Source organism: Panthera tigris, chromosome A2 (assembly GCF_018350195.1).
Source record: "Panthera tigris isolate Pti1 chromosome A2, P.tigris_Pti1_mat1.1, whole genome shotgun sequence".
Lineage (NCBI taxonomy): Eukaryota > Metazoa > Chordata > Mammalia > Carnivora > Felidae > Panthera > Panthera tigris.
In genome coordinates, this window is record NC_056661.1 from 164,588,154 (window position 1) to 164,614,384 (window position 26,231).

Genomic DNA, 26,231 nt, shown 5'->3' on the forward strand with positions numbered 1-26,231 from the left:
GGAAAAGCCAGTGTCTTTGCATCTTGTCCTCGTATGTGGGAAGGATAAGGTCTGAATCCACAAATAAATACGGTTGTTACAAAGCGTGTCTCAAGAGCTCCTGAGACCACGTTGCTGCAGGTGGAACTGACTGGGACCAGGACCAATTCAGGCCCACGAGTCGCGGGTGCAGAAGGAGGAATGTCTGTGAGAGCACTGTCTTCGTTGGCCTTCGCCAGCTGCACACCAGTGCGTGACCTCATCCCCTTTTTGTGAGTATCTTCCAAAATCGTGAAAAGCCAGGAAGACTCGGCCCCTTGACCACCACAGGCTCAGCCCCAGACGTTCTCCCAAGACGATGGGGAACCTCTGAATTACAACTGTAGCCACCCCCTCCCGCAGTCCCCTGGAAGGAAGGTGGTACCAAACTCCTCTTTCCCGTGCTGCCCGGGAAGCAGACAGACAGCAAGTGGCCGAAAGAGGAGAGAGCCTAAGAACCAGTCCACTGGCTTCATCCGTCGACGGGAGGTTGGGTGATGCACAGGGAACCAGCATCAAGGTCTCCTGGCTACCAGGCCAGCGACACCTGCCGCCCTGTGGCAGGATCTTTGGGAAATTACAGCCTGGGAAAATGTAGGGTTTATGTGGCCAGGAAACCGACCCACTAGGAGCTGAGACAAGAGTCTGACCAGAGCTACACAATCACGCATCTGGAATCTTGTCCCCAGAAGGAAACACTGAAACATCATGATAAAATACAGAAGAGAAAAATCAAAGTGCATTTAAAGAACATCCCAGACGAGGATCCATCATTTAAAATCCATTTAAATATTGAACATGTTGCCTTATCGTAAGGTAAGCTTAAACTAGCCCTCTTCTCTACAAAATTTCTCTGTATAAATTTTTTGTATGATAACCTATTTTCTGGTGAAAGTAACTTGAATGCCCAAATTGACCTTTCCCCCAAAGCCTGACCAAACCCTCATTTTTAAAAAGGGACTTTGTAAAAGACAAACAAACAAACATAAGTGTACAAAACCAATAGCAGCAAACTTTCAGAACCCAGATGCAATGATGAGAGACCACGGACTTGGCCGCAGTGAAAGCGAATCCCCGTCCTGCGCCGAGGGACGGTTAACCCCGTGAGCGGTGGTGACGACTGTCATGGGGGTGAGACTTCAGAAGGGGATGATTGCACCCAGTTTGATTGCTTGGGATTTTTGTGGGGGAAGAAGAATCAAGGAAAGATGAGGTGGGCAAGGGAGGGATTCAGAGTGTCGAGTGCAGTGTCACAGGGCGGGGGGAGGGGGATGCAGCGTGAGGAGGAGCGTTGGGCATGCTGAGATCGCGTGGAGGGTCCCCCCCACGGCCTGTGAGCCCCCATCGGTCCAGCAGAGGCATGCATTTAAGAAGTCCAATTTAACAACCAAAATTAATTCTCAGTGATTTTATTTTCCCCCATGTTTCTCGGCAGAGATTAAAGTGGACCCAAGCAGCATTGATTCAACTCCCTCCCCTGTGTTGCTTTCACACCCCAACGCTACTCTACTCGCTACTCCAGAGATTCCTATGAACCTCTGACCAAAACAATGTCCCCACCCCCAGCTCTAGAGGCTCTCCTTCCCGGCTCCTGCGACACTTCGGGTAGATTAACATGGCCCCTAAGATGTAGCCAGAACAACAAGTCCTTCCCTTCTAGGCTGAAGAAAACGTAATGACAGTAGAGGATTCTCTGTGATTGGGGGAAGGGGAATCTGTGAACGCTCCCACACTCAGAAGGGCTCGGCCCATCGTGCAGGAGGAGGTTTGGACCAAGGGTTTAGAACCGGGGCACGGCAGACACCCAGCGGCCAAAGCAAGTGCTTAATCAGAGCGGCCGCAGGCCGTCACGCTGGGGGAGTCCACAGGGCTGGGGACCACACAAGCGGCTGTAAGACCACAAAATTGAGGTACCCCATCTGAACTCCTCCTGCTTTGCCTGCGGACCTTCCGCTGTGATGGGTTTTGCTGAGTTTATCTGCGATGGTTCTGTCCCTTAATTTACATTGTCCCTCTGTCCCAGCTGATCGTCGCCCATCACTTGTCTGCAGTGAATGCTTGTCTGTGACTGGCCCTTCCATGCGTTGTCCTTCTCCTGGTGAGACCGTAACCTCCACCCTCATCGTCACAGATTTCCTCTTAGTCTTATCATCTGGTGCCCTCTCCTGTGACACTTCCTTAACATTTATTCTGTGCTGTCTCAAGGCTTCTCATTTCTGTGTTTGTTTATAATTCTTAACTTCTTAATTTTTATTAAGTATGTAAAACTTTTAAATGCATAAATTATTTTCATACCTTTGCACACCATCGATTAAAATAGCACAGGTAAGGCAAGACTCCGAAATGTTTGCAGTGCTTACATCCACTCATTACCTAGCTGGGTCCCATCTCCCTGTGCCGGTATTTCTAGCAAAAAGTCATGGGTTTCAGATGGCCGCGGAAGGCTTGCATGAAAAGTTCCTGTAAACCAGATACAGTGGAACCTTGTAGAAACTCACCTACATAATAAGTACACAGATGTTTAGATTTCTTTTCCGATCTCTAGGGTCTAGCAGTGAAGCCAGATGCATTCAAAATACTGCATTACGATGTGACATCTTATAGCGATTTTCCAGAAAACCCAGCAAGCTTTCAGTTTCTACACTTGCTGGTCTCCCCAATGACCCTGTAAGATGGGTGGTGATAGAAATACCTAAACTCTGTTCAGCTCTTCACAGTTTGAAAAGTACATTCCTTATAATATTTGACGTTTATGTTTCCATTTCTGATTGCTTGCCATCTGTCTCTAACACAAAGAGATCTTAGAGTTCCCTACACTGAACATACTATTCCACACTTGCACGCTTGGTCTTTGATCGATCAATGGACACCTGATTGATATATCCCCCAGACCTTCTTTCAGGCCAAGGGTTGATTTTTTTAAAAAACTTTTTTAATGTTTATTTATTTTTAAGAGATGGAGAGACAGAGTGTGAGTGGGCAAGGGGCAGAGAGAGAGAGGGAGATACAGAATCCGAAGCAGGCTCCAGGCTCTGAGCTGTTGGCACAGAGCCCGATGCGGGGTTTGAACCCACCAGCCATGAGATCATGACCTGAACTGAAGTCGGACGCTTAACCGACTGAGCCACCCAGGCGCCCCAGGCAAGGGTCAATTTTTATCAACCCTTGGGATGAACAAGCCCAGGCAGCGTGGGCACCCTCGGACCAGCATGTGTGACAGAAACTGTCACTGGTTCCTCAGCTGTCCTGGAGCACCCAGATCAGAAGCCAGGCTGCATCTCCCGCAGAGCTGTGACGTCCAACTTTGAGTCTTGGGTGACCCCAGTGTCACGTTTAAAGAAAAATTACTCACCTCCTGTATTAGTTCCCCGGGGCTGCTGTAGCAAATGACCACAAGCCGGGTGGGCTTAACGCAGCAAAAATGTATACTCTCCCAGTTCTGGAGACCAGAAGTCTGAAAGCAAGTCGTCTGCAGGGCTGACTCCTCGTGGAGGCTCTGAGAGGGAACCTGCTCCATGCCTCCCTCCAGCTTCTGGTGCTGCCAGTGATCCTGGGTGTTCCCCACCTTGTAGATGTCCTACCCCGACCTCTGCCTCCACTGGCACGTGGCCCTGTGTCTCTGGACCCCAGTTTCTCTCTCCTTGTAAGGACACCAACCACAGGTGAGGACCCACCTACTCCAGTCGACTTCATCTTAACTTGATTGCATTTACAAAGACCCTATTTCCAAATAAGGTCACATCCACAGGTACTGGGGTGGGAACTGCAACATATCTTTCACGGGGAGATACAGTTGACCCACAGGACCTCCCTTCTGTGACTCCATTCACCTTCTTCTATAAGAAAGAGAGGAAAGGAACTGTTGTCGGTTTTCTCAGGGACACAAATTTAAGGGCAACCACGTGAGACTTTGTGACAGAGACCGTTCCCAATGGCTCTACCACATTCTAGAAAGAGTGAGAGGGGCCTCTGCAGAGAGTGATAGTTTCCAAACCATGTTTTTGGAAGATAACGCTGGCATGTTGGCGGAAGAAGTGTACGTTTTCTCCAGAAATTCTTCCTCCATGTCAGAAAGTCAAATGAATACTCGAGTCACATGGAGCTTTGAAAAGTTGTTAGGATTTTTCTCCTCCCCGGCTGAATTCATCCAGGAGAGCCACCGTGCAACTGAATCAAAGCACCCAGTTTACATAATTTGAGTTTTACAATCATAGCCTCTGTTTAGACAATTGGATTTTTCTCTTCAAACTGAATCCCAAGCACATGATTCATTTTCCTCCAAGTTTGTCAGAAGGACTCAGTCAGTCCTGTTTCTAAGAAACACCAAAGCTTCACCAGGAAAATGGGACCTGTGCATGAATCAGGCATTTGCTGTTTTATATCAAAAACAGTTTTCTATTTTTAAAAGTTAATAAATAAACTTCTTTTTCTTGGAACCAAACATGGTGGAACTCGAGCTTTTCGTTCTGTTCTGAGTGGAGAACCTTTGTTATGAATCCTGCTGCGGTCTGGACTTCACCCCCCTTTGCTGTTACGTTGTTATTTACGGAGCCATTTGCCAGTGGTTAAGACATTCGGCCATAAAGTCAGCGACTTGATTTATCAGGACAGCTTCTCCATCTTGAAGTCAAATTGAAACAAAATATGGAAGCTTAAAATAAAGCAAGTGACTGTATCCCGATTACTGCTTTTCTTAGTACTAAATGCTCGGGGCTCTATCATCACCATCGCTGCCACGGAGAAAGAGAAATCACAGAAATGGAGAGCAATGAAGGATGGAATTGGACAGACCTGGCTAGAAGCTGGGCCCCTCCACTCACTAGCTTCGTGATGTGGCCACGTTGGCTGGCCTTGCCAAACCCTCGACTTCCTCATCCTGAAAACTGGGGCCACAACAGTAGCTGTCTCACAAAGCTCTTGTCTGGATTCATGGAGGCAATGCACGTGGACTGCTTGGCATGATGTCCGAGGCACAGCAAATGCCTAATAAGTGATAACTAATATTGTGACCCCAGTCACCATCGTCACCATCGTTACCTCGGTGATCAAAGGAGAGTGTCTTAGCCATCCTCCAGCTACCGACTCAGCATCCAGAAGGTGGGGCTAACATGACAGATGGTTACCTTCTGTGAAATTAGTGAAGCAAATCCCTTACTCGGTGTTTCCAGATGTGAGTGGCCATCCTCATACCTCACCAGGCTGTGCCAGAAGCCCTGGGTCTGCACTCACACTAGCAGGATAGAAAGTTCCAGAAGTGACTGTAGTTGCCAGAGTCACAGAACCTTAGCTCACCCATGTGTGAGGCATGGAGGTGAAGTACCTGGTGACTTCAGAAGGGCAGATGCCTACAGGGCCCTCCACAGCTGGTTCTTGGTGGAAGTTAGGAAGGAACCAAATTTTCTTATTTTCATCAGCACTGGATATTTCCTCCTCCTGTGCCATTTCCCCTCTCCGCCTTTACTCCATCAGATACCCAGTGCTCTCAGCTGCCCTGGCCATGTCCTGACCTTGAGGAATATAACAGAGGGGGAAATGTACACCGAGGCACTATATTAGTTCTCCATGAGTTTTAGTCAAAACAAAGCCATGAGTGGCAGGGATGAAAAATGGGTTTCAGCCTTGAAGATCAACTCCACACTGGAAGTCTCTGGCTGCAGTGCTGTGCATAAGAAGGATGCCTTGGCCAAGTCCAGGCTCAGCAAGAAAGAGCCTCATGAGCGATTGATGGGTCGTGTCTGCCACACGCAACAGGGAAGAGGTGAACGATTGATTGGTCATGTCTGCCACATGCAGCAGTGAGGGAGGAGGTGGTGCCCACCTACCACACATCTGTTCCTGGAGGGAGTGGAAAGCTATTAATCTTGACATCACTACAGAAAGTATCCCGAGGGAAGCTTGTGGCCTAAGGTTTCTGGCTGAAAGACAACTCGGCCAGTCATACATCTTTTGAAGTGAGGAGAAGAAAGCTCCAGACCCCTCCAAAGTGGCCCCGGGGTGATGCCCATTCACACCCAGTCCTTCAGTGTACATCTAAGCAGGTGCACCCTCTTACATCCCGGCCCAATGTAGGCATGAAATACACTCTTCTACTGAAATTATTTCAGATAACTGTAAATGATAGTGCCAGAGCTAGAAAAATAATAATCTGCATCCTCGCTGATGAAACTATATTATTCGCTTCAAACATGGGGCAATACTGATGCCGTGCAACAAGATTTGAAAAGGGAAAAGCACGTAATCCTCTAGGCGTCTCTTATACCAAGTTTCCAAGCCATTAACCTGGGCGACCCTATTTTAATTTTGAGTTTGTCCAAGCGAATGTTTGGAACCAAGTTTGAGACTCCTTGGAGCGTTGCCAGCGTGTTTGTGAGGAAGAACATCTCTTCAATCTCTCAGACATTTGGAGCTACTCCCTCTGAAGCTGTGGGTATCAAGAACAAGGAGAGGGATTCTCGGGGCAGGTTGTATCATCAGTATAATTTACATGAATACTTTGGAAGATGCTAAACTCATCAGTAAAAGCTCCCAGACCCCAAGCAAGTCACTGAGCAGGAGCCTCGTTGCTCTTCAGTGACAACAAAACAAGCATCTCCCTCAGAAAGACACTTCCCACTTGCCCACTGGACACCTTCCCCATCACGGGGCAAATGTCTGAGCTGTTCCAGCACCAGGTGACAAGGTACCTTCTGCAAAATGAGAAGTCTTTCCTGACAGCATTCTACTTGAAATGTGCGTTGACAATAAATAATACCATTCGGTGCAACTATGGTGCCTCTGTGACCCACGCTCTCCTTTTATGCCCACTGCCCCGACTCCAGTCAGCCACTTTGCTCCTGACCACCATCACATTTCCTAAAGCATCTTTTCCTTAAGGACAGCTTCCTGAGTACATATGTAAAATAGTAGAAGAAACATAAAATTAAAAAATAAATGGCACCACTGAGTCACCAGGAAGGGGTTGCCTGCAGACCAGAACATTGAAAAATTTTTGAAAAGTAAATAGAAATAGATCACACTGAGAGTTAATTCCAAAGTCCAAAGCCTAGGATGTGTATGTAGCATAAGTGATGAAGGATGTAATTACAAAAAAAAAAAATTAAAAAACAATCGATAAAACAAAAAGACAACCTACAGAATGGGAGATGTTTGCAAATGGCATATCCGATAAATGGATCAGATATTAGTATCCAAAGCATATGGAGAACTGATACAAGTCAACACCCAAAAACAACCCAGTTACAAAATGTGCAGCAGATATGAAGAGACATCTCTCCAAATAAGACATCCAGATGGCCACTAGACACATGAAAAGATGCTCAACATCACTCGTCATCAGGGAAATGCAAATCAAAACTACAATGAGATATCATCCCACACCTGCCAGATTGGCTAAAATAAAAAAACACAAGAAACAACAGGTGTTGGCAAGGATGTGGACAAAAAAGGAACCTTCGTGCACTGTTGCTGGGAATATAAACAGGTGCATCCGCTGTGGAAAACAGTGTGGAGGGTCCTCAAAAATTTAAAAATAGAACTACCCTACCATCCAGTAATCATATTACTGAGTATTTTCCCAAAAAGGGGGGAAAACATCAATTAGAAGGAATATATGTAGCTCTATTTTTATTGCAGCATTATTTACAAAAGGCAAATTATGAAAGCAGCCCAAGAGTACCTCAACTGATGAATGGGTAAAGAAGACGTGACATATATACACAATGGAATGTTACTCAGCCATTAAAAATAATGAAATCTTGCCATTTGCAACAACATGCATAGAGCTAGAGTGTATGATGCTAAGTGAAATAAGTCAGTCAGAGAAAGACAAATACCGTTATGATTTTACTTATAGGTGGAATTTAAGAAACAAAACAAGTGAACTAAGAGACAAATGAAAGAGACAAAATGAAAAAAAAGAGAAGCAAACCAAGAAGCAAACTCTTAACTACAGAGAACACACTGGTGGTTTCCAGAGGGGTCAGGTGGGGGTGGGTGAAGCAGGTGATGGGGATTAAGGAGGGCACTTGTGACGAGCACTGAGTGCCATATGGAACTGTTAAACTAACATTAAACACTGCATGTTAACTATATTGGAATTAAAACTAAAAGCTTAATAAAAAAAAGAAGAAAAAGTAAATTGACTCATCAAAATATATACCCTCCCCTAATTTTTCTTAGTTCAAAAGAAAAACTGAATAGATGCAGTAATTATAAGCCCCAGTTTTCCAAGAAAGCCCTGGATAATGCCTGACAAAGATCGATGGAGGCCTGATCTTTATTTTTAGCGCCCTTCTCTTCATTCTCAGAAGTGTCCTTGTTTGGGCAAAATTATGGACAGCATACCACCAAACAGGAATGCAGAAGATCCAGCAGGATTACCCAGAAGACCGCAACTGGATGGAGATGAACATTCCAGCAAAACTTGAGAGACATGAATACTAGATCCCAGAAATGCATTCTGCCATGTGGAGGTTCGAGGGGAGACTGGGAAGGATGAAGGGGAAAAAATAACCAAAGATATAATAGAAAAAAATCCCACCAAGCGTTGAGTCATTACAGAGGAAAGAAGTATTGAATGCCTTGTAAGAATTTGGGGAAAGCCAGGAAGTTAATTGCTCCTAATGAAATTTGATGATTCAGAGGTTAGAAATTACATAAGGTTATGGGGCAGAAGGAAGGGTATGTGGAGGGTTTTCTCTTTTCTTTTTTCTTTCCTTTTCTCTTATTTTAAATACTCAGAGTAGTATTGGACTTCTCACTTTGAAACAACAGTTCAGGAAACAGCAGAACAAGTCCATAAACTGCTGCTGATGGAAAACGGTTTCTAAGTTTCAGTCCTGCCCATCCTCAGCTCTTGTTCATAAAATGGGCAGGAAGGGGTACCTGGGTGGCTCGGTTGGTTGAGAGTTTGACTTCAGCTCAGGTCATGATTTCACAGTTCATGAGTGTGAGCCCCGCATGGGACTCTGTGCTGACAGCACAGAGCCCGCTTCAGATCCTCTGTCCCCCTCTGCCTGCCCCTCCACCACTTCCACTCTCTCAAAAATAAACATTTAAAAAAATAAATAAAATAAAAATCAAATAAATAAATACAGTGGGCAGGAAAAGGAATTTGGGAATGTTCAAATATGTAAAATATACCATTCACACATCTGCCCTGGAAAACAAAACAAGATAAAACTACACACAGAGGTGCTTAAACAAAAGAAAAGGGCTGGCCAAAGAGAAGTAAGAGGCGTATGATGAGCAAAGGAACTAAACTTTAGCAATTATTGGATAAAATGTACTGCAGTTGTTCATGAGGATTCCTAAAACAAAAGTGCTTAAAAAACTAGAAGAAGCTTCTAGATGATTTCAGCCAGCTCTGGAAGGGCAGCTGTGCTCCAGCAGGTGGGGTATAGACCCACTGGTGGGGAGCAGGGGATGTGGGAGACCTGGGTGCCTGTGTGCTGAAGAATTAAGTGAACCCTTACCTTATACCACACACACACACACACATACACACACACACACACACACACACACACACACACACTCACACCTCAAAATGGATTAAAGAGTTATACATAAGACCTGACACTGTAAAACCCCTAAAAGAACCCACGGGGGAAAGTTTTGTGCCATTGATCTTGTGTTTCATGGATAGGACACCAAAAGCAAAATAAGAACAAAACATTTTAAAAATGGAAGCAAGGAAGCATTGGCAGTACACTCAAAGAACTGTCACCTTAAACAATAGTGCTGGCACATTCTGACCACCAGTAAAACATCCATCCACTTCTACCCATGTTCCAATAGTAGGTGACATTTTGTTTTAAACCAGGGAATGTTATCTAATTGCCTGGCACACGTGAATTACAGGTATTAGATTGGAAACGTACAGCTGGCTTTCAACAAAAGTTTCCATTTTTGATAAGACAAAGAATTGATCCCAAACTTAATTAATTATTGATGCTAATGGAAAGGAAGAGGAATAAGGGGAAACAGATGCTTGTCTAGCCATGAGTTTTGGCTCCTCCCCTCCCTCACTGTTTAAGAGAACACTTGCAGGGCGCCTGGCTGGCTCAGTCGGTTAAGCGTCCGACTTCAGCTCAGGCATGATCTCAAGGTTTATGAGTTCGAGCCCTGTGTCAGGCTCTGTGCTGACAGCTTGGAGCCTGGAGCCTGCTTCGGATTCTATGTTTCCCTCTCTCTCTGCCCCTCTCCCTCCCTCCCTCTCCCTCTCTCTCTCTCCCTCCCTCTCTCTCTCTCTCAAAAATAAATAAACATGAAAAAAATTAAAAATATTTGCAAGTATAGATGCTTGAGGGGACAGGAGGGAAGGTCGAGTGAACCCCACTTTGCAGATTATAACGGGGAGGGGCAGGGCATGGAGGGTGCTGGAGGGAACATCCTAAGTCTAAAAAGAACACCTGCCATTCTGCTGCAGTCAGTTGTCACCATTCAGAAGCTATTTAATTTCTTATGGTATTTCAACAGAGCTTCAAAATCCATATTTTTATATAAAAATCGAATTTCTCAATGTTGGAAACCCACTAAAATTTGAAACGTATTCCTTCTGGCTAAGCAAACATTTGCAGGCCATATCCCAGCCACAGGTGACAGTCTGACGTCTACAACACACTGGATTGCCAAGGGGAGTTTCTCATAATCTCTCGGTCCCAGCTATGAGCTACCCTCTTGGTTGTCACTAAATAGCCAAAGTTTAAATAGCCAGAAGGAGCCATAAGTGAAGTGGATACGTTTCTATCTCAAGGATCCAACCCTGGACCCTCATGAACCCACAACACTTTTTAAAACTGATCTGTAAGAATATTTTGAAGGTACTTGTACTTAATTCCTAGCTATCCAGCATGGTTGAGTAAGGTAGTTTTCGTATGAATAAATTCTTCTCATTATACCATCCATAAATTGTCTTCAAAGAGGTGAAGATATTTATCACTTACTCTGCTGGCTGTAAATCGATCTTTGCTGCTTCAGGGAGCTCTTTGACACTGTCGTTGCCTGCCATCATTGACTTGAACCATTGGTCCATGTGAGGAAGAAAGAAAGTTATCACAAAAAGGACTGTGGTGGTGGCTGACTCCCTTTTCCTTGCTTTGCTGTTGAGGAAACTGAGGCACAGAGCTGTTGAATGACTCAGGCAAACCGCACAGCCGGTTAGTAGTAGGAGCCCCAGACCCCACGCCATCTGACTACCTTCCTGGTGTTTCTGTAACACTGTTCTTCTCCTTTGCATCCTGATTAGCAAGCACCATGGCTGGCCATCGAGAGTTTTGTGTGCTTGGTGCATTGTACCCAGAGAAGGAACCAAAGAGGCCAACCTGGATGAAGTGCTAAGGAGAAGGTGAAAGGCAAATCTCAGAAGTCACATTTTTACTCTCATAAGTTCCATGGCTTTCACGCACACCAGTTACAATAGCTTCAGTCACGGGATGGCTCACATTTGCCTGAGAACACAGAAGATGGTGGTTTGAGCCACTTGTCCCACCCCACCAGGAGGTTTGCATGCTGATAATGAATCACTGTTAAGGAAATGAGTCCACAAGAGACCTACAGTTAGGAGTTCAGCCCATGTCCAACGTGGAAATGCATACTACTGATAAGAATGGGAGCTATGAGTGATCCTGTAAATTGTGGGTGACCCCAATCCTGTATGTGCTGCACCCAGCACCGCGTAGACTTTAATAGTCAAACGTGAACAACTGTTGTCTTCTTCCGTGTTGTCGACAGCAACAAAAAAGCCAATATGGCGGCAGAAAGCAGGGCAGGGGCCAAGAGGGTTGCAAATGAGCTCGAAAAAGGAGCAAAACTTCTTACAAAGCACCTTCTTCAGGAAACGTGGGGCCAAATAAGTCAGCAATTCTCTAAAGGAGACAAAGTGGGATCATCCGTGTTCTTAAAATAGTCACATTCAAGGGAAGATGAGCAGAGACATCTGGCTAAATGTTACATCTGCTTCCACTTCCGTTAACTTTTTTTCCCCCAGAAGAAGGTATTAGATTATGGTAGACAGCTATTGAATGATAATACAGCACTCCTAATGCATTTTTAAAAGCCCCCTGTTTTATACTTCATAGCTTTGCATCCATACCGACCGAGACAAAATGCATGTGAATGTAGGGACTCCATGAACACAGAGTATCCGCTCTCCTGCCTGGTTTGTTCCTCAGCAGAACCATGAAGGCATCGGAGACATTTCCCTAAGGCAGCTTCTGACCTCCACCTCCCTCCTCCATCCAGTTCAACTATTGAGCAGCTAATGTATGCCTCTAGGTGCTGGGGAAGCACAGAATCAGTCAGAGATCCTGCCTTGAGGGACTCATGTTGAGGGGGGAGCACCCATCCCAGAAATGGCATTTGATGTGGTTGGTGCTATTACTGGGATGTGTTCAGGGGGGCGTGAGAACCGAGGGAATTCTCTGTGTGCTAGGAACTTTGCTGGAGACCACCATAGGCATTTGAGTAAGGCATCGTCCGGGGCGCCTGGGTGGCTCAGTCGGTTAAGCGTCCCACTTCGGCTCGGGTCCTGATCTCGCAGTCCGTGAGTTTAAACCCCGTGTCGGGCTCTGTGCTGACAGCTCGGAGCCTGAAGTCTGCTTCGGATTCTGTGTCTCCCTTTCTCTCTGCCCCTTCCCTTGTCGCTCGCGCACTCTCTCTCTCTCTCCCTCTCTCTCTCTCAAAAATAAAATTAAAATTATTAATTTTTTTTAAATAAATAAAAATAAGTTTAAAAATGAATAAGGCATCGCCCTTGACCTCAGGGAAGTCACAGACATGTGGTGAGAGTCCGCCTAACAAAAATTTGTATATTTAGGGCATGGAGGCTGCTCTAAAAGCCTAGCAGTTCACCATCTCCCTTCCCACTAGCAGAGACCGCCCATTTTACAGATGAGAACGTTAAGACACTTTCTACATCTTGCCCAAAAGCACATAGCTAATTAGGAGCAGAGTCAGAACTAGGATCGGCATTTGTCCCACACCTGCCTTCTCCACGTGCCCGTGAACACCACTCTTGCTCTCTCTTGTGCGTGGAGACAAACGAGCATTTTTGCTGATTGTTCTCCTCAAACGCTTCTTCCACAGCCGTGTAAATTGAGCCCTAGTGAAGCCTTAGACACAAGAGGGCACTGCAGCCCTGAATATTCACACCTGCCTTCCTAGGACCGCTGTGGGGTGGGTGCAGCATCATCTCCCAGTGTCTGGTGCCCCCTCCGGTGTGGCAGTCCCACCACCCGCACTGCAGTAGTGTTTCCACCACCCCGTGAGGCTACAAAGGACAGAGCCGTCCAGACCGAGAAGCATTTCTCTGATGCTCGCTGTCTGCCAGATACGGACTGCAGGCCAGGCGTGCAGCGATGAGCAAGACGCAGAGGCCCTGCCCTCGAGTAGTCCAGGGTCTGGTGAAATTCACAACACTGTGAAACCCGTCAAAGGGGCCGAGCGTGGAGCGGGGAGCCCGCGAGAGCCTCGGCTGGGATGGGCTACCTCCCCCACGTCATGGGTGTGAACCGGTCCCTGTGCTCTAGGACTTCACTGGTGAGGAGACAGACACCACCAACTGGAGAGTAATAAAGGGCAGGCTGTAGCGAATTGTTTGGGAAAGACTATAAATGCTCTCGGTGGCCGGGAGAGAAAGCATCTGGTAACTGGTAAAACTTGGGGGGTCGGGGGGAAGGGCAGATGGTCCTTCCCAAGGAGGAAGCGGGAGGAAGTGACCCCTTTGTGCCTTGACTGCCTCATCTATAAAATTGAGATAATAATGTACCTGCCTGGTAGGGTTGGGGCAAACATGAAAGTTTTGACTATTTATGAAGCACTCACAGTGGATGTTACTGTTGTTCGTCGTTGATCATGTTATTGTTCATGATGATGCTGACAGTGTTATTGATGATGATGCTGATAGTATCACTGTTGTTGCTGTTGTTGCCCCAGCCCTGGCTCATACCTGAGAGATGGGGCCTTCAATTATGGTCACTTTTCTCCTGTAGTGGGGAGAAGTTTCGCCTCTTGTTTCCGATGACTGGTGATGTGAATTTACATAGAGATCGGTTAATGATAGCTATTATGTTTCTATTCCCTGCAAAAATTAGACCAAGATGACCAAAGTTTATCATGGAATGTGTCTGTAGACAAAGGATTTTTATTTCCTTTCTGTGTACAAGAAACAGTAGTTGTGGCCTCCACGGCTAGCTGAAGTGGATGTTGGAGATCTGGGCCAGGATCTGGACCTTTGTAGGTGGTGTGGAAAGTGAAAAATGATCATCAGTTATAGGCCTGGGAACTGAAGAGCCTGTTTTTGTTTTTGTTTTTTTGTCTTTGTTTTTTTTTGTTGTTGTTGTTTTATGTGATTTGGAACCATTGTCTATAGTCAGAGAAAGATTCTAATGGGAATATGCATGGGTTATGTGCCACAGAGGGACTTTGTTCTGATGGGGACCTCCTTGTTGTACATCATTGGCCTGGGGGCATCTCAAAATTTAGCTAAGTAACATGTATATGGGAAAGTTTCTTTGCGGAGAGGGGAAGGAGGGAACGTCTTATACAAACAGGGTCAGTAGGTATCATGTGTGGCTTTTCTGACAACGAAGTAAGACCTACCTCTGGGTCCCTATTGTGGGTTGGGTTGTATCCCACCCTCTCCCCCAAACACAGATGGTGAAGTCCTAACCCGCAGAACTTCCAAATGTGACTTTATTTGGAAGTAGGCTTGTTGTGTATGTAATTAACTGAGATGAAGTCATTCTGGAATAAGGTGGCCCTTAATCCAAGGACTGGTGTCCTTATAAGAAGAGGAAAAGAGATGCGGACACACTAGGCAGAAGATGCCACGTGCTAATAGACGCAGAGATTGGAATGATGCGTGTGTAGACCAAGGAGCCCCCGGGACCGATGGCCACCACCAGAAGCTGGAAGAGGCAAAGAAGGAGTGTCCCGGGCAGGTTCAGAGGGGACCGGGCCCCGCTGATGCCGTAGTCTCGGACTCCCAGCCTTCAGACTGTGAGACAGTAAATTCTGTTGTGTTAAGCCCGCCTGTTGTTGGAACCTCGTTACGGCGGCCCTGGGAGAGGGACGCAGCCCCAGGGCAGGCCCCTCCAAACCCTTCCCCAACCGCCTAAAACCCCGGGCTGATTTCTTACCTCGGAGCAGTGGTTCTGAAAGAGCAGCCCACAGACGTGGTGACACATGCAGGTTCCACAGACCTGTGGAATCATAACCGCTGGACCGGCACCCGCCAGACTCTGCCTGTCCAGGCCGTCCCGGCCATTCTGGTGTAGCTAGAGTCTGAGCATTGCCGCCTTAGACGGTGTATGAAATAGCATTTCCTTGCTTCCAAGATGTGCTTCTCACACTCTTCGTTTTTCTGAAATCAAAGGCATCTCAGTGTCTCTGTAAAATCTTAAATCACTGGTGTCTCTTGCATCATTTGTGTTTTAGAATCCATGAAAAATAGTGCATACAACATCCATCCAGTATGCCTGTTCGTGTTGCTTGTTTAAGAAGCTCCAACCGCCGTAGAAGTGATTCCTGGTGCTCTGGGATTTTAAAGAAGTTTGTGTCCTGGCCATGGGAAGTGCACCGGGCACCTTGAGACGTGGGGTGACCTTCAGAAATGCCTCCCGGGAAGCATTTAAACCTTCCATTCGTCTCTGATGCACCGATGCATCGTCTCTGATGCTTCCGTTCGTCAGCTTGAGGCCCACCCTCTGGGTCCTACTCCCATGTAATCACTGTGACCTTCCTTCCCGCCGCTCCTGCTGGCCTTTCCGAAGGGCCTCTGGTCTCGAGGCTTTACTTCGAAGATACACTACTTGCTCAGAGAGGGGGCCCCTGACTGCAGGAAGTAATGCATTTGGTTGATTTGTTTTCTTCCCTCTCTTCTGGAGGCATTTCCCTATGAAGCTTGCAGATCCCCCCCCCCGCCCCCTGTCCCTGCCCACTCAGAAACTGAGCCTCAGATAAAAATGGCGTGCGGTTAGGAGGCTGGTATTTAAGACAGAACATCTGTTCTGTCACACTTTAACAACACGGCTACTAAAGCAGGAGAAAATTAATTAAAAGTGTCACTCATGTGGCTGTTCAAATTACATTTCTCCTTCTTCTCCACGGAGCATTCACGTATACGTTATAAAATGTTGTGGTGTCCTGAATCATTAATTTTGTTTAAGTTATTATAAATTGCTCACTGACATAACAAAAATGAGGAAATTGGGGAGACGAGATTTTATTTGCACAGAGTTTGTATTTTTTTATCTTTATTTTTTTTAGAGAGAGAGAAAGCACGAGTGGGGCAGAGGGAAGTAGAGACTCCCAAGCAGTCTCCGTGCTCAGTGCAGAACCGGACGTAGGGCTCAATCTCACGACTGTGAGAGCATGACCTGAGCCAGACTGAGTCAGATGCTCAACAGACCGAGCCACCCAGCACCCCTTCACAGTGTTTAAAGGATGAGTTTTAGTAACATGCTGTGGGTCAGTGTAAACACACACATACACACACACACACACACACACACACACACACAACACGTACTCCATTCTTGTAAAAGTATCACTGCTCTTTACCCTCCCTTCTCTCCCCAGTGTTGCTGACGTTTTCTAGAACAATGATGACCCACGTCCCAACTTGTATGTTGGTTTATTTTTCTCACTTTTCCCACCATGTCCATCCCAAAGCAAAGAAAGACTTTTATATTCACATTCCCACAAGATCCCCCAAGAGATCTTAGCGTTTTTAAGTTTGTTCATTTATTTAGAAAAGTGTTTCACCAGGGTGCTCCGTTTGTCGGGAGCTCAGCGGGCCATGCTCCCGAGATCCCTGCCCTTGATACATGTTCACAAAGGCAATAATTCAAGGAGAAAGCAGTCAGTGTACTGAAAGCAGTAAAACAGTTATTAAATATTCAGAGAACCGAGGGCTTACGTCTAGCTGGAGGGGGTCAGAAATGTTAGCTGAAATTAAGACACACTTGTGTAGGGAATGTTTTTAGATTCATAGAATGCCCGGGCAGAAGGAAGTTTACAGACTCTCTAACCCCAGCATTTTCTAATGTGGTTTAAGCGACAGAGCCCTTTCTTCAGAAGGAAACGTCTCACAGGGACGCCCAGCATGGCAATGGCGGCCCGTGAGGGCTCCCAGGAGCTCCCTTTGGAAACCTCTGGTCTAGTTCAGTTGCCTCATGTTGCAGATTAAATAAATGTGGGGGCAAAAGGGTCAAGTCATGAGAAGAGTCCACTTGAAGGAAATAAAAATCCGTTGTAGCAAGAGCCTTTGTGCGACAGCACAGGAAACACGTTTGGCTTATTTAAGTGGAGATTTTGGAGGTATTTCTATGCAAGACACTTGCAGCATTGGCCTGCCTCAGATACTGAATAATCCTAACCTTAGTCCGATGAGAGAACGGTGCTTGGAAGGTTCTAGAATGCCTCTTAGAATATGGTTTTCCTGTGGCAGACGCCTAAGAAATCTGCAACTCAGTCCTTGTTAGTCGACTTGGTTGTTGACAGTTGATGCATTCAACAAACTTGAAATGCCTCTGTGATAAAACTTAACTCTCGATTATCTTTCATACTTTTTAAAAACCAAGGTTAGTCTTTGTAACAGGTAATTGGCAACTTCGAGGTTATTCAAAAGAACGCTCCTCAGCCTCTGAACTGACTTCGCCCAACCTCACAGGTTCCTGAGGGTGCACCCCGTCAATGATTTCTTTACCCACCATTTAATCTGCAAATATCAGGTGGCTGCTTCCTGTGAACAAGACGCTGTACGTGTCCCTATGTGGGAATTAAAGCTATGCTGAGAGCGTTTCCAAAATGCCAAATGGAGTAGAAGAGGTTAGACGTAAGTAATCGTTGGAACTCAGATTGGAACATACTTGGCTTTGGCCAAAATTCATCACGGGACTTCTGGAGTCGCAAGCAGGCAGGTGACGGGAAGCATTGTCACAGGTCTGATGGATGTGGCAATCCCTGCAGCTGCAGGAAGTGCACAAGGAGAGCCTCGAGTTGGAGCCGGAGACCCCGGTGGGGGCTCGGCCACACTCGGCACAAATGGAACACCCAGTGCACGACGCATCATTTCCCCTGTGGTTTGCCTGATCTGGCAAAACGAGCCAGGCTGAGCTCCTTCCTTCCTTCTCTGGATTCTGTGAATTCTGCCAAACCCCTCACACCTTCCCCCAGGTTGATGCATACAGGGCATAAAAATGACGCCACGATTTCAACGCGTAAGTCTTGAAACCTAAAGCTTTACGAGTCAACAACCCCAAGACACCAGCTGAATCTCAGCCATTGTCATGAGCCCTGAATGTCACTGACAGTTTCTGGAGCAAGAGGTTACACGTGACCATACAAAGTCAACGTGACATTTTTCGCCATCGTTTGTGAGTGTGTAAAACAACCCATCGATTTCTACAAACCCCGCTGATTGATTCACCTAGGCTGCTGCATGGACGGAAGTGTGACCTCATCCAAGGTCCCCAGACGCACAGAATTAGACGGAAGCAAAACCCAGTGCTGTGGGGTGTGGCAGGCAGACCCCCCCAAATGCCAGGGTTTATGCCAGCGATCACAAGGTCTTGAAATCGAACAGCAACAAAATCTGTCTGCCGCGTCGACTAGGAAATACTGTCTCTAGGACAAATATGTTAATCATCCACGATAGCACGGGTAGCTTGGCTAGGTCCCTGTTTAGCAGTATGATAATATCGCCTCCATGTATAAACTCTGCGTAGCCGGCATACATAATGCATGAGCTGGCAAATAAAGAGATCTGGATTCTGTGCACTGAGGAGCCGCGCCGACTGTCTCGACCAGAGCCTTCGCCTCTTCTCGCACTCCCAGCAGCTGGTTTTGAGACCATTCATCAGGGCTCCCACCATGCGCAGTGAACTCCATTGTCCGCACGCCGTGGGTTTAGCCCTGCTTGGAAATTATCTGTCACATAAACATCCTCCAAGGATGGAGAGGAGAGGAAGGAAGACAAACACTGTCTCGGTGAATTTTTTTTTTTTTATTGTGATGATTTTTTTTTCGTTTCCAGTTTTGTGTCCTTTTTAATCACTTCATTTGCATGTGTAATTGTCACTTTTCCCCATGCAGTCAAGCAAGTGTAAATGAATGTTCTGGCATAAACGGCACCAGAAACAGAAGCGCAAACGTGAAGATTTTTCTGTTTGCACGTCTGTTGCGTAATTCAGTCTTTTCTTTGTGAAATCTGAATGCTTCGCCTCTGACCGCAGGGACTCCGTGGGTCAAAACTCCCATACGCGTTGGTTGTGGATTTGCTCGCTACGGTTTGTATTTTATCTCCCCTCAGGAAAAATATGCATTTGGAAGTCAGATATCTCACTTGAGCCAAAATGGTCTCTTGTCACTAACCAAAGTTTTTAGAAAACCAAATGTTGTTTATATGTCTTCGTAAGCAAAGGCCGAGCAAATAGAACGAGCTTTCTCTGTTGGCGAACACACGGTTCTGCATCTGGGTTTGACAGGTTTTTTTTAATGTTTATTTATTTTTGAGACAATCTGAGAGACAGAGTGCAAGCAGCAGAGGGGCAGACAGAGGGAGACACAGAATCCGAAGCGGGCTCCAGGCTCCGAGCTGTCAGCGCAGAGCCCGGCGCAGGGCTCGAACTCACGAACTGTGAGATCATGACCTGAGCCAAAGTTGGATTCTTGACCAACTGAGCCACTCAGGTGCCCCTCTGCATCTGGGTTTGAACATATTAGCGCTCTCACTGCATGTTCCAGGGGTCCACCAGCTATGACACAGGCTTACCCACCAGGGACTTCAGAAATATCAGGACAGGACGAAGAGAATCGCGATAAATGTTTTTACATCTACCCATCATGTTCATAAGCGTGTGCGCCGTGTGAATGTCAGAGTGCACGCAGAAGGGGATGGCAGTACACATGCGTGTACAGAATGGGAAATGGACTATTTCACCCAGTTGCAGAGAGGAATTTGCAGTGAGGTATAACCATATGCTTTCAAAAGCATGCCCCCTGTCCTAAGACCAGACAAAACTGTCCAGATCCCAGAAGGCCAGGCTGAGAGGGAGCAGAGCAGTGATATTCACTCTCTTCTGCCCTCCTTGGCTTCCACTTTAGGCTACAAGTAGAATCTCCTTCTTGGTCCAGGTCTAGACTGTCGCCTCTGCCTCTTGCCCGTGTCTGCATTTCAGAGGGAGGCTCCGGTCGTACAATTCCTATCTCCGGAGTAGGGTACGCCAGCCTCACAGAGGGACATGGAGGCAGTGTCACCCCAACACCCGGCACAAGGCCTGGCAAGTAGTGGGCGCCCAAAAGTGGTCATAGCAGCCTTTGACATTCTTACTAAGAGTAGACCTCGACAAACCCATACAGTAAAACCTTGGTTTGTGAGCACAATTTGTTCCGGAAACATGCTTGTAAATCCAAAGCTCTTGTATATCAAAGCAAATTTCCCCAGAAGAAATCACGGACACTCAGATGATTCGTTCCGCAACCCAAAAATATTCATTAAAAAATGATTACAATACCGTAATATAATACAAGATACTAAAGAAAATACAAAATATAAAGAGAAAAACGAATTAACTTGCACTTACCTTTGAAAACCTTCGTGGCTGGTGTGAGGGAGACGAGAGAGGAGGGCTATTGTGTAGGACAACTTTCAGTATCACTCACCATCACTGCTGTCGATTGGCTCAATGGAATCTTTTCTGCACGGGGGCCATTGTATATGTTCGCACGGATGTTGACTACGGTACGGTATTAATAAACTCTTGTCATAGACTGTATTTAATGTTACTGGCAATAAGGCAGCCGAGGAAAGGGTCTGTATCTGCAGGCGGCCTGACCTAGAATGAAGCAAAGCCTTCTTCAGGTTACTCTTGTCTGGAAAAGCAAAGGACCGTCCATAGGTGCTTGGAGGTGACAAAAAATACACCAGTGCCAGTTGGGGGCACCTTCCAACGTTCTGAAAAGTCAGGGATTTCTGCCAAACACCACCTCCTGAGACCAGCATCTGAGCATGGGAGACGATCACCCACAACCCCGCAGGGAGTGAGAGAGAGAAAGAGAGAAGAACCATTGGCTCAGTTGTGATCACACGGCATCTGGCATCACATACGACTTGTGTTGCACAACATCACTCCTCTATAAAGTTAAGATTTGTTAGAAATGTTTGCTCGTCTTGCGGAACACTCACAGAACACGTGACTCAAAATCCAGGCTTGACTGTCTTCTGCACGTGAGACCCAGAGGAGAAAAGGCGCAGAGCTGGAACCAGGGCAGGCTCCCCAACCACGTCCCCGCCTGCGGGAGTCAACTCGCTCACCTCTGAACCGTGTGCCTTCTGGTGATTTTGCTCGCGACACGGCATCAAAGCCTATTTTTGTGCATTTTGTATTTTGTCCTGGACTATTTTGTACTAGACAGTGAGTCCCTGACAGCAAATACTTTGTCTGTTTCTGGCCATTTCCCCTGGACCTGGCAGCGTGCCTTGCACACACGGAATCTCTATGTATGTTTGTCGCATTGAATTACACGCAAAGTGAAAAGAAGCTGTGAACAGGAGTTGTCAGAATCACCATTGAGCAGAGTCCTGTAGGGTTCTGGCTGTCTGTAAAGCAAAAAGCCAGATTTTCCAGGTTTCAGTCACAATAACGTGTGCACGGATAACAGAGAGGCAGTGACAACATAGCCAAGAGCTTTGTACTGTACAAAACAATGCGTTTAATCAGTGAGGTGTTGGCTGTATGTGCATCAGATTTCTTTGGAAGAAGAGGAAGGAAAACCAGTTTCAAACTTCAGTGAGTCCCTCCTAAGACTCGTTAGTAAAAGTGTTCTTGTTTACAGTGGGTGTAGGGATTTCCCTTTTTGTGATAAGCTCTCCCCAAATGCTGCGTATGCTGTTAGTGTATTGGGAATGTCCCTTCTCTTCTGAGAGAAATCGTAGGTGAACGCTAGCCCAGGTCTGATCAAAGTATCACAAAGTCTAAGCATCTTTTTTTTTTTAATTTTTTTTAACGTTTATTTATTTTTGAGACAGAGAGAGACAGAGCATGAATGGGGGAGGGTCAGAGAGAGAGGGAGACACAGAATCTGAAACAGGCTCCAGGCTCTGAGCGGTCAGCACAGAGCCCGGCGCGGGGATCGAACTCATGGACCGTGAGATCATGAGCTGAGCCGAAGTCTGACGCTTAACCGACTGAGCCACCCAGGCGCCCCACAAAGTCTAAGCATTTTATTCCAAATTGAGAATCCCCTGCTTTTTCTTTCTTTCTTATGAGAAAATTATTTGTGGTTTAGGTGTGTTTCTCTTTTTTTTTTTTTTAATTTATTTATTTTTGAGAGACAGAGACAGAGCACGAGTGGGGGTGGGGCAGAGAGAGAGGGAGACACAGAGTCCGAAGCAGGCTCCAGGCTCCGAGCCGTCAGCACAGAGCCTGACGCGGGGCTCGAACTTAGCAACCGTGAGATCATGACCTGAGCTGAAGTCGGACGGTCTACCGACTGAGCCACCCAGACGCCCCAAGGTGGGTTTCTAAATTACCTGCCAATTTTGAGGAGCCTGACCACCATAGAAATCTCAAACCCGTTTGGGTAATCTTAAAACCCACCTAGGGCATTTTCTCCCAGAGGAGGGTTTGACCTTCGGACAGGATCTGGAAGATTAGAATCGGTAGGTTTAAATTATACACAGGGGCTGCTTTTTAACTTTTGTGTCCTCTTTAAACGTACTTCTTGTATGTTTTGTTTCTGTTTGGCTATTCTAAAGAATCTTGTGTATTAAAACAGTGGTGAATACAGCACAGTTGTGGTGTGGCTCTCAAGGAAAAGAACACCGTTCAACCCTTATAGACGGAGGCAGTTACGCTTGGCACTTAGAGAAAAGGTGGGTGGGGGCTGAGGGGTGACCACGTACCCACAGAGAGCCAAAAAGCTGGATTATAAAACACGGAGACGTGGGATGGGCTTAAGAGATCCTTCCTTAGCCTGAGTTCAGTGTGCTGCCTTGATATGTCATGGCCAAGTATATGCTGAAAAGGTCTTTGTTCGTTAGCCATTAATCCATTCGGCAAGCATTTTGTATACAGCGCTGAGTCCCAGATTCTGAATAGGCACCGGGGACCCAGATTTCCAGCATGAGGATTTCAGATTGTGTGTGTGTCTGTCTGTCTGTCTTCTGTTCTCTAGGGGTGTGGTGGGAACCTGGTAGGAGCAGTTACATTTTTTTTTTTTCCATTTCAATTCGGCACAGCAATTGCTGCCATTGGTACCAGGGACCCTTTTTGAGTGACAGATGAGGGAGAACCCAGGAGAAGCTTCTGCAGCAGCAGTAAAGAGATAAATCCCTAAGCAGCACAGGGACAGGCCCCAGCACGGTTGTGGTGGACGAAGGGCAGGAAAGGGCAGTTTGCAGTCACACACACACACACACACACAACGCAAATGTCAAAGAAAGGCGAAAAGATGGCCCACTTCACTCAAAATCTGAGAAATGTACATTAACCAATGCCAAGTACTGTGTCTGCCCACTGGAGCCATTGTTGTAATGCAGATCCCCCCCCCCCCCATAAACTGTAAGTTAGAGAGTGTGAGTCTATATCGACTAGGACTCAGATGCCTCTGCCTGAGGCGGTAGACGGCTGCCCCACGTCTCACGCATAATCCCCCGGGACCTTCCCCATCGCCACGTGACCCCAGCCCCCCTCGAGAGAGGTTCCTTCCCCTCTGTTGGCCAAAGGCACGAGAGCCGGTGAGTATGACAGCAGGGCCCGGACGCTTTAGGAGCCCCCGTGCGTCCCCCTTGCTCACCTCCTCCTGCTGTGACCCAGTTCGTTCCCGACGAGGGCTGGGAGCTTCAGCCTGGGTCTCAGAACCAGGACGCCACACGGAGAACCCAGTGTAGCCACGCGTTTACCAGGACGTGACATTAACAAGAAATAAGCGTTCATTTTTTTAAGCACTGAGGGTAGGGGCTCCGTGTTTGGACCCTGAAGCTGGTTTAGTGAAAGCTGACCATAAAACCTTTCAACACAGCAGTCGCAGTGCTGGTAGCTAGCTTAACTGACGGTCTCGTCCACGCGCAAAGATACGAGCGAGAGAGTTTTCTGCAGCGCCGTTTATGGTAACGAAGAACAAAAGGAAACAGCCTAAATTTCCGTCAGCAGGGAAGGCACCAAATAAATTGTAGTATGTATATATTGTTAATTATAGTGTATATAATATATATTATATATAAATATTAATATATAATATAAATTATATATACAATTTATATACATAATTTATATATATAAATTATATATACATGTATATATATATCCATATAATGGAATACTATACATCTGTTACAGCTTTTCAAAATTACGTACATAATTGTACATTGCAGTATTCACCATTCAGCAACTTCATGTCCTCAGGCAAGTTTACGTTTTTCATGTTCGTCCACATCAGCAGGTGTGGATTTACTCATTCATTTCGTGCGCTCTCCAACCTTCTCCGTGTGAATGCGCTGGTTTAAGCCGCCCCGTCTCCCGCTAGGGGTTAGCTGGGCCACTGTTGCTCAGGCACAGGTGCTGTTGAGAAGGACCTCCTACGCGCCTCCTCACGGGTGTGTGCAGGGGTGTGTGCAACGGTGTTCGCAAGACGCTCCACCGTGGAGCTAGCTGTAGGCCGCACGGCACCGAGCATCGTCACCTCTCATGGCTGTGCCGACTCCAAACAATTGCTCACTCGCGTGCTGCCCGTTTGGCCCCATCTCCAGATGCTGGGCCACGATGTATGTGACAAACATGAGATTGTGGACACAGACCATGTGACAAAAATGTCTTTTAATTCTTTTAGTGCTTATTTGTTACTTTGAGAGAGAGAGACAGACAGAGTGCCAGCAGGGGAGGAGCAGAGAGAGAGGGAGACACAGAATCTGAAGCAGGCTCCAGGCTCTGAGCTGTCGGCACAGAGCCCGATGTGGGGCTCGAACCCACAAACTGTGACACCGTGACCTGAGCCGAAGTCTGACGTGTAACCGACTGAGCCCCCCAGGCGCCCCGCAAAAGTATCTTTTAAGTGGTGCGGGAGGATGATAAGTCACCTCAAGGTAACAGTTACCTCTGGGAAGGGAGCAGGCTGAGATCAGGGAAGGGTGGACAGGTGCCCTCAAGTCCATGTTTTATTTAAAAACAAAAACAAAAACAAAACACTGAGGCAATAGGGTTCGGCCTTAAGATTTGACAAAGCTGCTGGTTTCTATGCAGGTGTTTTTATGTTGCTTGAACCTGTTTAAAATCTCTGTGTGTGTGCAAATATGACCACATATACACAGAGAATCATCTTAAGACATTTTGGAGACATTTAGGTCACCTCTGGGAAGTGGGGGTCAGAAGCGTATTTCACTTGTCACTTTATTCTGTTCTTCAGTGTTTGCATTTTTTTTAGCAACATATATCAAGTTAATGAATTAAAAACTGAGGAGGGATGAGTTTCTTACTGTGTGGGTTAGATGGAAGGCTTCAAACTCTCAGAACCTGCGTTTTCTCATCTGTAAGATCGACTTCGGAGGGCTACTGTGAGCGTTATGAATTACTCATATTAAACATCTTGCAGAGTGCCTCTACATAGTAGGCACTAAATAAATAATAGTTGTTTACATTATTAATCAAAATGCAGGATACGCTCTGTATGCGAATTTACTCCCCCTGAAACGTGCAGAGGAAATAGATGTAGTGTCTTTATTTCTCAATAACTGATCTGTTCTTCCACATGAGCTCCCCATGGGGGAAAATGGATCTTTGAGCCGGGAAACTTAGTTTGATTCAATAATTTAAACCCACAGCCAGTGTTTAAACCCCTTTCGGTGAGGGCTGTCTCTTTAGATTTAAACACCTAGACTCTCAGATCACTGCTGCCTGCGCCCCTGGGGAGATGGTGTCAGATTTAGCAAACAAAAATACAGGACATGCAGTTCCCTTTAATTTCAGGCAAACAGCAAGTAATTTTTTTTAGTGGTAAGTCCCAAATACTGCATGGGACATATTTATACAAATATATATATATATATATATATTTGTATACGGCATATAAATATATATTTATATACTGTAGTGTTTATGTGAAATGCCCATGTAATTGAATATCTTGCATGTGGTTTGGGCAATCCTATCTGTGGGTCAGTGGTGGAGGGGGCATAGGGGGAGAGGGAATAAGGCCCCAGGGCCTCCCGGACT

At 46.4% G+C, this 26,231-nt stretch overlaps 1 protein-coding gene across 4 annotated transcripts in view; it reads left to right on the plus strand.

Moving 5' to 3' along the window:
- The window catches only part of DPP6 (dipeptidyl peptidase like 6), an 854,635-nt gene that overhangs the window by 792,311 nt on the left and 36,093 nt on the right, over positions 1 to 26,231 (plus strand). The gene's annotated exons all lie outside the window — the stretch shown is intronic.